Raw genomic sequence first — 16,659 nt, forward strand, 5'->3', positions numbered from 1 at the left:
GATATAGCTAACTTTTTTATACCCTTCCAGAATTTTAGTACATATTGCTGGAGATATGGTTATAATTATAATTTTCCAAAAATGAAATTATAATACATATGCTTTCTCTGAGCCCTCTAAAAATAAATACTTTCCCTCCAAATGTTATGGACAACATTCCATGTTAATATGCCTTCTCATTTAAAATGGCTTCATTGTGCACAATTGTATATTTGGAACAAGAACTTTAAAACAATCTCCTATTAATGAGCATTTGGATTATTCCTAATATTTCAATATTATTAGCAGTTATTTGCTAGAAATCACTATATATGTCTATATTTCTATACCTGTTTCTATATCTGTGTAGTCCATGCTGACACACATATATACCTACATATGCATTTGAACAATGGTCTGCACAGTTCCTTAAGACCTTAAACTTTGGTGTCAGTCTGCCTGGATTCAAATTCCCTCTCCTCACTCAGTAGCCATGTGACTTGGAACAAATTTTTAATGACTCTAAAATGTAGTAACCCCAAATTTATTTAATTTATGTATTTTTTAAGTTTTTATTTTAATTCCACTTAGTTAACATACAGTGTTATATTAGTTTCAGGTGTATAATATAGTGATTCAACATTTTCATACATCACCCTGTGCTTATCACGACAAGTGCACTCCTTGATCCCCATCATCTATAATGCACCCCCCACCCCCTCCCGCCTGGTAACCATCAGTTTGTTCTCTATCATTTTTTTTTTATTCTTATGTTAATCCCCATACATCACATCATTAGTTTTAGATGAAGTGTTCCATGATTCATTGTTTGTGCATAACACCCAGTGCTCCATGCAGAATGTGCCCTCCTCAATACCCACCACCAGGCTAACCCATCCTCCCACCCCCCTCCCCTCTAGAACCCTCAGTTTGTTTTTCAGAGTCCATCGTCTCTCATGGTTCGTCTACCCCTCCGATTTCCCCCACTTCTTTCTTCCCCTCCTACCTTCTTCTTCTTCTTTTTTTTTTTTCTTAACATATATTGCATTATTTGTTTCAGAGGGACAGATCTGAGATTCAACAGTCTTGCACAATTCACAGCACTTACCAGAGCACATACCCTCCCCAGGGTCTATCACCCAGTCACCCCATCCCTCCCACCCCACCCCCCACTCCAGCAACCCTCAGTTTGTTTCCTGCAATTAAGAATTCCTCATATCAGTGAGGTCATATGATACATGTCTTTCTCTGATTGCCTTATTTTGCTCAGCATAATACCCTCCAGTTCCATCCATATCGTTGCAAATGGCAAGATCTCATTCCTTTTGATGGCTGCATAATATTCCATTGTACATATATACCACATCTTCTTTAGCCATTCATCTATCGATGGATATCTTGCCTCTTTCCATGTTTTGGTTATTGTGGACATTGCTGCTATAAACATCGGGGAGCACGTACCCCTTCGGATCCCTATGTTTGTATCTTTGGGGTAAATACCCAGTAGTGCAATTGCTGGATCCTATGGTAGCTCTATTTTCAACTTTTTGAGGAACCTCCATACTGTTTTCCAGAGTGGCTGCACCAGCTTGCATTCCCACCAAGACTGTAGGAGGGTTCCCCTTTCTCCACATCCCCGCCAACATCTGTCATTTCCTGACTTGTTAATTTTAGCCATTCTGACTGGTGTGAGGTGGTATCTCATTGAGGTTTTCATTTGGATTTCCCTGATGCTGAACGATATTGAGCTCTTTTTCATTTGTCTGTTGGCCATTTGGATGTCTTCTTTGGAAAAATGTCTGTTCATGTCTTCTGCCCATTTCTTGATTGGATTCTTTGTTCTTTGGGTGTTGAGTTTGATGAGTTCTTTATAGATTTTGGATACTAGCCCTTTATCTGATATGTCATTTGCAAATATCTTCTCCCTTTCTGTCGGTTGTCTTTTGGTTTTGTTGACTGTTTCCTTTGCTTTGCAAAAGCTTCTTATCTTGATGAAGTCCCAAGAGTTCACTTTTGCCCTTGCTTCCCTTGCCTTGGCAATGTTTCTAGGAAGAAGTTGCTTAGGCTGAGGTCGAAGAGGTTGCTGCCTGTTTTCTCCTTTAGGATTTTGATGGACTCCTGTCTCACATTTAGGTCTTTCAATCATTTGGAGTCTATTTTTGTGTGTGGTGTAAGGAAATGGTCCAGTTTCATTCTTCTGCATGTGGCTATCCAATTTTTCCAACACCATTTGTTGAAGAGACTGTCTTTGTTCCATTGGACATTTTTTCCTGCTTTGTCAAAGATGAGTTGACCATAGAGTTGAGGGTCCATTTCTGGGCTCTCTATTCTGTTCCATTGATCTATGTGTCTGTTTTTGTGTCAGTACCATGCTGTCTTGATGATGACAGCTTTGTAATAGAGCTGGAAGTCCGGAATTGTGATGCCGCCGGCTTTGCTTTTCTTTTTCAACATTCCTCTGGCTATGCGGGGTCTTTTCTGGTTCCATACAAATTTTAGGATTATTTGTTCCATTTCTTTGAAAAAAGTGGATGGTATTTTGATGAGGATTGCATTGAATGTGTAGATTGCTCTAGGTAGCATTGACATCTTCACAATATTTGTTCTTCCGATCCATAAGCATGGAACGTTTTTCCATTTCTTTGTGTCTTCCTCAATTTCTTTCATGAGTATTTTATAATTTTCTGAGGACAGATCCTTTGTCTCTTTGGTTAGATTTATTCCTAGGTTTCTTATGGTTTTGAGTGTAAATGGGATCGACTCCTTAATTTCTCTTTCTTCTGTCTTGTTGTTGGTGTATAGGAATGCCACTGACTTCTGTACATTGATTTTATATCCTGCCACTTTACTGAATTCCTGTATGAGTTCTAGCAGTTTTGGGGTGGAGTCTTTGGGGTTTTCCACATAAAGTATCATACCATCTGCAAAGAGTGAGAGTTTGACTTCTTCTTTGCCGATTTGGATGCCTTTGATTTCTTTTTGTTGTCTGATTGCTGTGGCTAGGACTTCCAATACTATGTTGAATAGCAGTGGTGATAGTGGACATCCCTGCCGCGTTCCTGACCTTAGAGGGAAAGCTCTCAGTTTTTCCCCATTGAGAATGATATTCACTGTAGGTTTTTCATAGATGGCTTTTATGATATTGAGGTATGTACCCTCTATGCCTATACTCTGAAGAGTTTTGATCAAGAAAGGATGCTGTACTTTGTCAAAAGCTTTTTCTGCATCTATTGAGAGGACCATATGATTCTTGTTCTTTCTTTTGTTAATGTATTGTATCACATTGATTGATTTGCGGATGTTGAACCAACCTTGCAGCCCAGGAATAAATCCCACTTGGTCGTGGTGAATAATCCTTTTAATGTACTGTTGGATCCTATTGGCTAGTATTTTGGTGAGAATTTTTGCATCCATGTTCATCAGGGATATTGGTCTGTAATTCTCCTTTTTGATGGGGTCTTTGTCTGGTTTTGGGATCAAGGTAATGCTGGCCTCATAAAATGAGTTTGGAAGTTTTCCTTCCATGTCTATTTTTTGGAACAGTTTCAGAAGAATAGGTATTAATTCTTCTTGAAATGTTTGGTAGAATTCCCCTGGGAAGCCATCTGGCCCTGGGCTTTTGTTTTTTGGGAGATTTTTGATGACTGCTTCCATTTCCTTAGTGATTATAGGTCTGTTCAGGTTTTCTATTTCTTCCTGGTTCAGTTTTGGTAGTTGATACATCTCTAGGAATGCATCCATTTCTTCCAGGTTATCTAATTTGCTGGCACAGAGTTGCTCATAATATGTTCTTATAATTGTTTGTATTTCTTTGGTGTTGGTTGTGATCTCTCTTCTTTCATTCATGATTTTGCTGATTTGGGTCATTTCTCTTTTCTTTTTGCTAAGTCTGGCCAGGGGTTTATCGATCTTGTTAATTCTTTCAAAGAACCAGATCCTAGTTCCGTTGATCTGTTCTACTGTTCTTTTAGTTTCTATTTCATTGATTTCTGCTCTGATCTTTATTATTTCTCTTCTCCTGCTGGGTTTAGGCTTTATTTGCTATTCTTTCTCCAGCTCCTTTAGGTGTAGGGTTAGGTTGTGTACTTGAGACCTTTCTTGTTTCTTGAGAAAGGCTTATATTACTATATACTTTCCTCTTAGGACTGCCTTTGCTGCATCCCAAAGATTTTGAATAGTTGTATTTTCATTTTCATTGGTTTCCATGTATTTTTTTAATTCTTCTTTAATTTCCTGGTTGACCCATTCATTCTTCAGTAGGATGCTCTTTAGCCTCCATGTATTTGAGTTCTTTCCAACTTTCCTCTTGTGATTGAGTTCTAGTTTCAAAGCATTATGGTCTGAAAATAGGCAGGGAATGATCCCAGTCTTTTGGTACCGGTTGAGACCTGATTTATGACCTAGGATGTGATCTATTCTGGAGAATGTTCCATGGGCACTAGAGAAAAATGTGTATTCCGTTGCTTTGGGATGGAATGTTCTGAATATGTCTGTGAAGTCCATTTGGTCCAGTGTCATTTAAAGTCTTTATTTCCTTGTTGATCTTTTGCTTAGACGATCTGTCCATTTCAGTGAGGGGGGTGTTAAAGTCCCCCACTATTATTGTATTGTTGTCTATGTGTTTCTTTGCTTTTGTTATTAATTGCCTTATAGAATTGGCTGCTCCCATGTTAGGGGCATAGATATTTACAATTGTTAGATCTTCTTGTTGGATAGATCCTTTAAGTAGGATATAATGTCCTTCCTCATCTTTTATTACAGTCTTTGGTTTAAAATCTAATTTGTCTGATATAAGGATTGCCACCCCAGCTTTCTTTTGGTGTCCATTAGCATGGTAAATGGTTTTCCACCCCCTCACTTTCAATCTGTGGTGTCTTTGGGTCTAAAATGAGTCTCTTGCAGACAGCATATGGATGGGTCTTGTTTTTTAATCCAGTCTGATAGCCTGTGTCTTTTGATTGGGGCATTTAGCCAATTTACATTCAGGGTAACTATTGAAAGATAGGAATTTAGTGCCATTGTATTGCCTGTAAGGTGACTGTTACCGTATATTGTCTGTGTTCCTTTCTGGTCTATGTTGCTTTTAGGTTCTCTCTTTGCTTAGAGGACCCCTTTCAAGATTTCCTGTAGGGCTGGTTTTGTGTTTGCAAATTCCTTTAGTTTTTGTTTGTCCTGGAAGCTTTTTATCTCTCCTTCAATTTTCAGTGACAGCCTAGCTGGATATAGTATTGTTGGCTGCATATTTTTCTCATTTAGTGCTCTGAACATATCCTGCCAGTCCTTTCTGGCCTGCCAGGTCTCTGTGGATAGGTCTGTTGCCAGTCTAATGTTTCTACCATTGTAGGTTACATATCTCTTCTCCCGAGCTGCTTTCAGGATTTTCTCTTTGTCTATGAGACTCGTAAGTTTTACTATTAGATGTCGGGGTGTTGACCTATTTTTATTGATTTTGAGAGGGGTTCTCTGTGCTTTCTGGATTTTGATGTCTGTTTCCTTCCCCAAATTAGGGAAGTTCTCTGCTATAATTTGCTCCATTATACCTTCTGCCCCTCTCTCTCTTTCTTCTTCTTCTGGGATCCCAATTATTCTAATGTTGTTTCGTCTTATGGTATCGCTTATCTCTCGAATTCTGCCCTCGTGATCCAGTAGTTGTTTATCTCTCTTTTTCTCAGCTTCTTTATTTTCCATCATTTGGCCTTCTATATTACTGATTCTCTCTTCTGCCTCATTTATCCTAGCAGTTAGCGCCCCCATTTTTGATTGCACCTCATTAATAGCCTTTTTGATTTCTACTTGGTTAGATTTTATTTTTTTTATTTTTTATTTTTTTAAAGATTTTATTTATTTATTTGACAGAGAGAGACAGCAAGAGAGGGAACACAAGCAGGGGGAGTGGGAGAGGGAGAAGCAGGCTTCCTGCTGAGCAGGGAGCCCGATGCGGCGCTCGATCCCAGGTCCCTGGGACCATGACCTGAGCCGAAGGCAGACACTTAACGACTGAGCCACCCAGGCGCCCCTTGGTTAGATTTTAGTTCTTTTACTTCTCCAGAAAGCGTTTCTCTAATAACTTCCATATTTGTTTCAAGTCCAGCTAGTATCTTTAAAGTGATGATTCTGAACTCTAGATCTGACATCGTGCTAATGTCCGTATTGAGTAGGTCCCTGGCAGTCGGTACTACCTCTTGTTCTTTTTGTTGAGGTGATTTTTTCCATCTTGTCATTTTGTGCAGAGGAGAATAGATTAATGAGAGAACAAAATGCTAGCAGAGTAACCACGTCCCCAGAAAATATACTCTAAACAAATCAGAAAAGACCTGAAGCAGTGGAAAAAGAAATGGAAAGAGAAAAAAGAAAAAGAAGAAAAAGATAAAAACTAAAACAAACAAACAAAACAAAACAACAACAACAAAAAAACCAGAATGTGATCAAATATGATCAGGCTGGTATATAGATCAGTGCCACACACTAGATTTGGGGTGTATTTTGGTCTTTTAGAAGAAAGTGCCTCCCAAAATTTTAAAGAAAGAAAAACTTATATATGTACAAAAATAAGGGTTGATATGATGCAGGGATGGAATATGACTGTAAAGATGGAAATTATAAAAAATTTTATAAAAGGAATTGATAAGAAGTTGTTTGAAAAAAGAAAGAAGAGGATTTAAAAAAAAAGAAAAAAAAAGGGAGAGAATGTGATCAGGCAGGGGAGTAGAAAAAACCATATACTAGAGATTTAGGGTATATTTTAATCTGTTAGAAGAAACTATCTCAAAATTTTAAAGAGAGAACAACTTATATATATATGCCAAAAATACGGGTAACTACTATGAAGGGATAGAATGACTCTAAAAATGAAAAATAAAAATGTTTTTTAAAAAAAAGGGATTGATAAGATGTTGGTTGAAAAAGGGAAAAAGAAAAAAAAAAAGACAGTTAAAAAAAATTAACTTTGAAAGACTACAGAATCATGGTAAAAAAAGCCGTGAATTCTATGTGCAGTATTCCCCTAGCGCTGGAGTTCTGCCGTTCTCATTGATCGGTAAACTTGGTCTTGGCTGGCTGTTCTCGCTGATCTTCTGGGGAGGGGCCTGTTGCCGTGGTTTCCAAATGTCTCCACCGGAGGCGGACTTGCCCCGCCCTTGCCCTCTCCCGGCTAAGTAATCTGCTCGGGTTTGCTCTCCGGGGCTTTTGTTCCCTGCGAGCTTTCCGTACAGCTTTGGAGGCGGAGAGTGAAAATGGCGGCCTCCCAATCTCCGCCCCGGAGGAGCCAAGAACTCGGGGCCCCGCTCCTCAGTGAGCCCCCAGAGAAAAGCCGTTAGTTACTCCCGTCTCCCCGGTCTCCGGCCGCACTCTGCTCACCCGGCCTGTGACCGCGCGTTTCTATCTCTGGCACCCGACCATGTGTGGAGTCTCTAAACCCAGCAGATCCCTGCGGTGCACTCCCGCGCGGCTCCTCCCGGGGGAGGAAGGTGAGTCTCCCCGGATCTGCCGCTTGTTGGGTCCCTGCTGGAGGAGCAGTGGCCCGACTGGGCCGCGGATCACGGTTTATGGCGACCCTTAGCTGAGAGCCCGCGCCTGGGCTCCGCCTCTGCAGCCGGCTTCCCTGCTCCAATACCTGGGAGCTCTGCCACACTCAGGCATCCCCGGTCTTTCTGTGACCCCGAGGGTCCCGAGACCACACTGTCCCGGAGGGTTCCACCCCCCGCTTAACCCCCAGAGTGACGTCCCTCGGCGGAGCAGACTTTTAAAAGTTCCGATTTTGTGCTCCGCGGCTCTAGCACTTGCCAGAAGCGGCCGATGGAGGCCCCTCCCCCGCCGTCTGTCCTCCCGAATATCGCCTCGGATTCACTTCTCCACACGTCCTACCTTCCAGAAAGTGGTCGCTTTTCTGATGAGAGAGTTGTTGCTCTTCTTTTCTTCGATCTCCTGTTGGGTTTGTAGGTGTTCAGAATGGTTTGATCCCTATCCAGCTGAATTCCTGAGAGGAGACGAAATCCAGGTCTCCTACTCCTCCGCCATCTTGCTCCGCCCCTCCTGTTCTCTATAATTAAGAGTCTGTTTCTTGATTTGCCTCTCTTATTTTTTTTTTACTTTTACTCATTTGTTTTGTTTCTTAAATTCCACATATGAATAAAATCATATGGTATTTTTCTTTTTCTGACTGACTTATTTCACTTAGCATTATACTCTCTAGTTCCATCCATGTTGTTGCAAATGGCAAGATTTCATTCTTTTTATGGCTGAATATTATTCCATTGTGTGTATATATGTGTGTGTGTGTGTGTATCTCACATGTTCTTTATCCATTCATCAATCAATGGACACTTCAGCTGCTTCCATACCTTGGCTATTGTAAATAAAGCTGCTATAAACATGGGGTGCATGTATCCTTTTGAATTAGAGTTCTAGTATTCTTTTAGTTACCCCAAATTTAAAATGATGATGATGACATTACAGTTCCATTGTGAGGATCAAAAGAGTCTATGCATGAAAAACATTACTGTTTTTCTAGAATCTGGCACACTGTAGTTGCTGAACACTTAATGGTATTTTTTAATCAACAGAAGTTCCTAATTTTAATGAAGTCCAATTTACTAATTTTTCTTTTATACTTAGTATTTTTTATGTCCTGTTTAGGAAATCTTTGCAAACCCTGATCTCATGGAGATATTCATTCTACGTTTTAGTTAGAAATGCCATTATTTTACCTCTCAAATTTAGGTCTGTTTTCTATCTGAATTTATTTTTGGGTGTGGTATAAGGTAGGGGTCAAGATTAATTTTTTATTTCTCACCTGAATATTTAATTGACCCAGAACCATTTTCATTAAACAGATCATTTCTTCACTACCCTGCAGTGCATGGTAATTGTCACAAATCATATACCTGTATATGTGAAGATGGGTTTGTTTCTGAGCTCTCTATTTTGTTCCAGTGATTTGTTTGCCTATACTTGAATCAAAATATTTAGTTTTCATAACTGTAGTTTTATAAAAGTCTTAAAATATGAAAGTATTTAATTTTTGAACTCTTTTTCCTTTTAATATTTTCTTGGCTATTATATGAATTTGAGAAGTGGTTTTACAATTTTCACAAAAATTCTGCTGGGATTTGAATCATTAACTCAATTTTGGGAAAATGGGCATCTATATGATATCAGATCTTCCAACCCATGAATATAATGCATTTTTTAATTTCTTCCAGCAATGTTGTTAATTTTTTGTCCAGAAGTCTCACTCATTTGTAAGACTTAGTTCTATGTATTTGTTGGTTCTTTTTTCATGCAATTATACTGAGTATTGTTTTTGAACTTCATTTTCTATTATATAAAAATACCATCAGTTTTTATATTGACCTTAATTAAGGCCAGTGACTTTGCTAAATTTTAATTCTAATAGTTATACAATCCTGTCAATTGTATATGGTAGACACTCAATTTTTTCAAATACTTTCAATAAATGCATAAATTGTCATGGCTGTGGAGTTGTCATGTAGATAGTGATAGGTGTTACTAATTTTGAAGTAATGCAAAATTTCAATTTGCGTTGCCCTATGGTCTGAGTTGTCTAGACATGATCTAGTTTATAGAGAGAAAAGGTGTGTATTTTTGATATTCAAAATACATTCTAAAACTTTGTGGTTAAATTTCCTACCCCTGGTGTCAAAAAACTTAGAATTAAATCCAATCCCGTTGTGTGCCTTTGATGAAAATATGTATCCTTTGTAAATCTCAGGTTTCTAATCTATGAAATGATGTTTTAATAAATAGTTTATAGGACTATAACAAGAATTATATGAGATCATGTGTGGGTAGTATATGTTGCTTGTCATATAGTTAATATTCATTGAATGGCAACTATTATTAACCTCTTTGAACACCTATTTTCTTGTAAGTAGGGATAATGATATCTTTCTATAGAATTGTTGAGAGATCAGAAGACAAAATGTCTAGACATAACTATTTTAATTTGCATATGTTCTTCGATCAAACTAAACTTATGTGAAAAAGTAATTGAAGGAAACTATATATTTAGAAACTGGGTTTGAGTAATTAGTGTATTGGAGAATTTTATAAAGTACTCTGCATACAGAATCTCTTAATAAAACATTAAATCTTGTGAGCCTTATTTCAATATTTAATCCCCATTAGTACTTCTAAAAGTGTTTTATTGCACCAAATGTTGCTCAAACTATCTGAAAGTGCTATAAATTAGTCTGCTATGCCCTGTGGGATTGAAATGACTTGCTTCTATTCTTCAGTACACTAAATGTTGAATGAGTGCTTCAAAAGGACAGTGGGGACTGAATATGATATTTGTTTTTAAACTATGTAAAAATAAATTTAATTTCTGATTAGAAAACATATCAGTGGAAAGGGTTTATTTCAAATGTTGCTTAGTTTTTTATTACAATTTTCTCCTTAAGATTTGGGCATCAGAGTGCTACAAGGGAAAGGGTACTTTAAAATAATTTTTGTCTTTATTCTATCAATTTATAGGTACAGTTGTACCTACTGTATCTTTTCTCTAATTAGAGATGGCATATAGACTGGCTCATTACTTCTGCCTAATGAGCCAGGCTCCATGCCACCTCTCTAATCAGAAAAGAGATAGATACAGAATGTTCCCATGGACTTATTATAAATCATTTTCTTTCTCTCGCTCCTTTTTTTTTAATCAAAAAATTAAGTCACTGTCCTCCATACTTTTGTCCATACCCAAGATGGTTTCATTCAGGAGAGGTAATTGTGCAGGAGATTACTGCGAGCTGAATTAAGGGTGCTCTCATGCAGTGCCGGGCCGGCTGTCTCTGCTTTGGAGCAGACACTGTCTCAAACCCAGGCATATCAAATGAAGGCCCATAGGAGATCAAGATGTCTTTCCTCTCTTTCTCTGGTTGGGTTTAACTTTTTTCCCTGTTTCTGTACCCAGGAAGCAACAACTTTTCACATCAGTGTTGGCTTGCTGCAGAGCTTTTTTGGGGGGGGGGAGGGGGTTTCTCATCTTTAACTACCATAACTTTCTAGAAAAATATGTTGCCAATGACACTTTCTCTTGCTGCAGGCCTTGTTTTTGCCGTCTCTAGGAAATTAATCATTGACCAGATAAATGCTTTTCACCAACCCCTGTATACATATTAATGAAATATGTATAAATATAAAGTATATATGCTAATGAGATAATATGATTTGGTTGGGCTGATTTTTTAATATACAAATAGAAACACCTTAGACCATATCTATCAACCAGTATGTGTCAGTTCCTTCTTAGAGCACTTTCTTCCATTGCAGGTTTATTCAAATGCCTCCAGTTGGACATAAAACCTAGAGGAGTTATGATAGCAGACATGTAATTACAAGTCTCTAATTTCACTCTGGTATAAACTATAACATCCCCCCAAATTTTGGGTTTAAAAATACAAAATTATAAGAATCAAACCTTTTCAGGGCTTCTTCTGAACTCATTTATCAACAGAGTTCTAATTTCCCTATGTATGTATTTAAAGGTGTGAAGCACTTTCTTAGGAAAGTAATTGGACATTAAAGAACCAATGAAAATTTGTTGTTTATCTGAGAAAGTGAAAACACAGGAAAGAAAAGAATAATCATCTAAAGCTAACTCCAGCTTCCTTTCCCTTCCATGTTTTCTGCTGTGTGTTGTATCTTAATTCATCTGATTGTTTTTCATTCTTTCGTTGAAATACTACCTTTAACTTCTGCTGGCATCCCATAGGTTAACATATGTAAGCTCAGCTAGGTACAGAGGACAGAGAAGGAAAATATTGAAACATCTGACATTTTCCTTGTACTTGAGATTATGATAAAATTTTTCTGAGAGAATTATTTTTGGAATTAGATTAAAAAAGAAAAAGAAAAGTATAGAAATTGATTAATTAAGACAGGCTAATAGAGTGGAAGAAGAGTATAGAAACAAGGCATATATATAGGTGAAGAGGACTTTAAAGATTGAGTTGGTGTTTCAGATGGTCCTAGAGAAGATATGTAACAATAAATCAGGAAAATTGGCTAATGAAGTTACAAAAATTAAAAGTTATGCCTTACAACCATACCAAACACACACACACACACACACACCTGCAGATGAGTCAAAATTTAAATGTAAAGTATATAATCATGAAGTAGTAGAGGAAAATAAGAGCAAATGTTTCTACAATCCTGGCATATTGAAGACTTTTATTAGCATGATTCCATGGCCAGAAACACTAAAGGAAAATATTGAAAATATCTGACTAACAAACAGAATTTAAAATTCAAACAACGCTTATCATTTTGTACTTAGTTGGGCAAGGAATAAAAAAGAGATGATATTAGTGTGGAAAGAGTTTGAGATAATCTGGCAAACTATGAAAAGTAAAAATGTGAATACTATTTCATCCAAGAATTGTACTTCTAGGATATATCTCAAGAATATAAGTAGAGAAGGCCTTAAATATATACTCAAAAGTGCTCAATGTAGAATTAAAGTAACAAATAACTGGAACCAATTAAAAAAATCCAAAGGGAATTCATTAAACAAATTTCAAATTATACCTACAATGGAAAAGGAAGTATATCTATTTGTAGAGACATGGCTGTAGGTTCAGAATGTGTTATTACATGAAAAAGGAAGTATGTAGTATAAGATACTACATACTTTAGAGTATAATATACTCTAAATTGAACATGGGTTGACAAAACACAAATCTACATTGGACATTTAAGTTGTACATACAAATTATTATTGCTGTAATAATTAGTGCCTAAGAAGCAAGGCATGAGATTTAGAATCAGACAGCTTTGGATTTGAATCCCAGCTCTGCTTCTTAAAAGCCAAGTGACTTTGGCAAAGAATTTCACTTCTCAATCCAATTTCTTGATTTGTCTTCCTAAATTTTCTGATTTGTCATGTGTATACATCGTTTTCAAGGTGCATGTATTTGGTTCATGTTAGATACTTAATAAAATGTTGCTGTCATAAATATTAATGTTAACATTGTTAATTTAGATATTAAGTTTATTGATTTTGTGAAACTTAAGTATTTTTAAATAATGGTCATTAACAATATTTAATTTTTGGCTCAAAGTCAAAATTTTTCTGGGGTGAGGAGGGATAAAATGTTAGAGTAATGATGTGCTAGGTGTTTGAAAGTGCAGTTATTTTGTGTAGGTGAACCCCATGAAATAATCTTTTTTTCTTTAAAGATTCGCCCTCTCTGATATGCTTCATTGTTTTCTGCAAACCCTATATTCCACCTGCTATTATTTCTTTTCACCCTGAAGAGCTTCTTTTTTCCACTTTTTATAATTTAGTCAGAGGGAAACACACTCAAGTTTTGTGAAAATGTCTTTAATTTATCTCTGTTTCTGAAGGATACTTTCACTAGGTATAGAATTGATAATTGTTATTTTTTTCAACACCTTAAAGAATTTTTATTTATTGCCTTCTAGCCTTCATTTTTTCTGGTGAGAAAACAACCATGATTCCTATCAATGTTCCCTTGTATGTGGTAGTTGTTTTTCTCTTGCTGCTTTTAAGATTTCTTCTTTAGTGTTAACAGTTTGACTAAGTTGTGCCTATGTATAGTTTTTACTATTACCCTGGTTGAGGTTTGATCAGAGTCTTAGATGTGTAAAGTGATGTTTTCATTAATTTGAAAGTTCTTGATAATTACCTCTTTAAACTTTTCTTTCCTTTTTCCATTTTCTTTCTCCTTTTCCTCTTGAATTTCAGTTAAATTTATTTTAGAGCACTGGATATCATCCCACAGATCCAGAGCATTTTTGTTTATTTGTTTTTGTCTCCCTATTCTTTGGTCCTAGTGTTTTCTCTTTGCCTATTTCCTTTTGCCCTGTCTTGAAATGCACTGATCATTTTCTCTTTTTTATCTAGGTTACTGTTAAGTCTCTGTAGAAAATTCTTCATTTTTAATATCATACTTTTCATATCCAGCATTCCCATTTGGCTATTTATTTGGTAGATTCTATTCTCTATGCAAATTTCCCCAGTCTAGTCACACATATTGTCATTCTCCACTTCCACTAGATCTTTTGGTATTTTTTTCTTAGGTATTTTCAAGTCCTTATTTGATAATTCCAATGTCTGGGCTACGTATGCATCACTGCCTATTGATGGTTTCCTCTCTTAACAATGGGCCACATTTTCTTCATTTGTCTGACAATACTTTTGTTGTGTGCTAGACATTTTGTATATAGGACTGGAAACACAGTGAATAATATTTTGAGTAAAGAACACTGCTGTTTCTGTCAGGCTTCTACGGAGAGAGAGAGAGAGTGAGTGAGAGAATATATTGGGGGACAATGAGTAGAAGAACAGCATCAAACTGATTTGAAGTTGATCTGGATGTGGGCTTTATTACAGTTTCATTATTAGGTCATTCACCACTGGTTTCAGATGTTTAAAGATAGAATCAGGATGGGTGCAGACTCACTGTGTGCTTGGGCTCTTTGGAATTCTAAGCTCTTGATCCAGCCTAGTATGGCTCACTCTCACACCTCTTGCTTTCTTTTAGGGAGACAAGCAGTCCTGGGGTCCCATCTCTCCTGTGAAAATCTTGTTACTTTGTAGACTTTAATTCATTTAGATTTTTTTGTGTCCTCTACTTTCTAATGGGTTAAAAAATGATTTTATAGGGGCACCTGGGTGGCTCAGTTGGTTAAGCATCTTCCTTTGGCTCAGGTCATGATCCTGGGGTCCTGGGATCCAGTCCCGCATCGGGCTCCCTGCTCAGCTGGGAGTCTGCTTCTCTCTCTCCCTCTCTGCTCTTTCTCTCTCTCAAATAAATAAAATCTTTTAAAAAATGATTTTATAGCTTATCTGACATATTTTGATTATTGGGTTAATAGCAAAGTGATGGTCCCTTGCAAATTTCTGTCTTTTTTTTTCTAAAGATTTTATTTATTTGAGAGAGAGAATGAGAGACAGAGAGAGAGAGAGAGAGAGCACATGAGAGGGGGGAGGGTCAGAGGGAGAAGCAGACTCCCTGCCGAGCAGGGAGCCCGATGCGGGACTCAATCCTGGGACTCCAGGATCATGACCTGAGCCGAAGGCAGTCGCTTAACCAACTGAGCCACCCAGGCGCCCCTGTCTTTTTTTTTTTTTTTTTAAGATATATTTATTTATTTATTTGAGAGAGAGACAGAGACAGAGAGTGAGAGAGAGCAGGAGCAGGGAGGAGAGGGAAAAGCAGGGAGCCTGATGCACAGCTCTGTCCCAGGACCCTAGGATCATGACCAGAGCAGAAGGCAGATGCTTAACCGATTGAGCCACCCAGGCACCCCACATATTTCTATGTCTTAATCCAAAGTTGAAGTCCAGCCATTACTGTAACATCTAATGGAACTTTTCTAGTATTAATGGAACATTTCAAGGAATATGGATATGTTGTTATTCTTCCACCAAATTTTTTTTTCTTGACTCCCACTTTCCACCAGACACTGTTTTGTTTCTTTGCTCCTCTTTTAAAGCAAAACTCCCTCAAAGTTTTGTCAATGATAGCTGTCTTCAGTTCTTCTTTTCCAGGTCTACTGTCTACAGTCAGGCTTTAGCTCACCACTATAAACTATACTTGTTAAATCTCTATTGACCTTTACATCATAAACTAATAGTTAATTTCACATCTTTATCCTATTTGACCCATCAACATCATTTAATGAGTTGAGATCATTCCTTCGTTGGTATACTTTCTTCACTTGGCATCTAAGACCACATTAGCTCCTGGCTTGCCTCTGAGTTTCTAGTTGCTACTTCTCAATTTGATTTCCTGCTTCCTCTTTATCCACTTGACTTCTTAATATTGGTATCCCAGGCCTCACACCTTGGCTCTCTTCCCAAGTCTATATACATGCACTCCCTTAAGCTTCACCTCCAGATTCACAGTTTTAAATACCATCTAAATGGCTTGAGTGCTAAATTGAAATCTACCTTCTCTCCTCCTTCCCCCAGCCTCTTTCCTAAGTTCCCAACTGCTACATCAGGCTAGCTAAAATCTCCATTTGGATGCTTAACTTATATCTCAAAATTATTTTTTCACAAACTGGACTTCTGATGTGTTAGATCTCTTACTTGAACCCACACACCATTTCTTCCATAATCCTCCCTATCTCAGGTAAGGGCAATTTCATTTTTCCACTAATTCAGAATAAAAGATTGGAGTCATCCTTGCCAGTTCTTCTCATGTGTGATATGTTATGTGTCAGAAGAGTTCTGTTGATGTTACCTTCAAAATATATCCAGATTTTGATTCCTTCTCACCACCTCCACTAGAATCATCCAAGTCCAGGGCATGGTTGCTGCTTTTGCCTGGATTACTGCAAAGTCTTTTAACTGCCTCCACCCTAGCCCTCCACTTTATTCCCAACACAGTAGCCAGGGTTGTTCTATTACACATGAGTCACATCATGTTACTTCTCTGTCCTACCTCACCAGAGTGAAAGCCATGATTTTTAAGATGGCCTATAAGACCTATATGATCTCACTGCAGTTACTTCTCTGGCTTTACTATTACTATCATTTCTTGTGTTCACTTTGTCTCGCCCAAACTGGTCTTGTTGCTGTTTCTTGAATATGTGAAGCACACTTCTGTTTTGAGTCTTTGCAGTATTCACTATTCCTTTAGTCTGGAAGTCTTTACATACTGATATCCACAGGGCTGACTCCCTCTCTTA

At 37.5% G+C, this 16,659-nt stretch overlaps 1 protein-coding gene across 1 annotated transcript in view; it reads left to right on the forward strand.

Annotated features, from left to right (window-relative positions):
* USH2A (usherin) overlaps positions 1 to 16,659 on the forward strand; it is a 702,118-nt gene that overhangs the window by 41,396 nt on the left and 644,063 nt on the right. The gene's annotated exons all lie outside the window — the stretch shown is intronic.

Source organism: Mirounga leonina, unplaced genomic scaffold (genome assembly GCF_011800145.1).
Source record: "Mirounga leonina isolate KUSES-001 unplaced genomic scaffold, KU_Mleo_1.0 Mir_154, whole genome shotgun sequence".
Taxonomy (NCBI): domain Eukaryota; kingdom Metazoa; phylum Chordata; class Mammalia; order Carnivora; family Phocidae; genus Mirounga; species Mirounga leonina.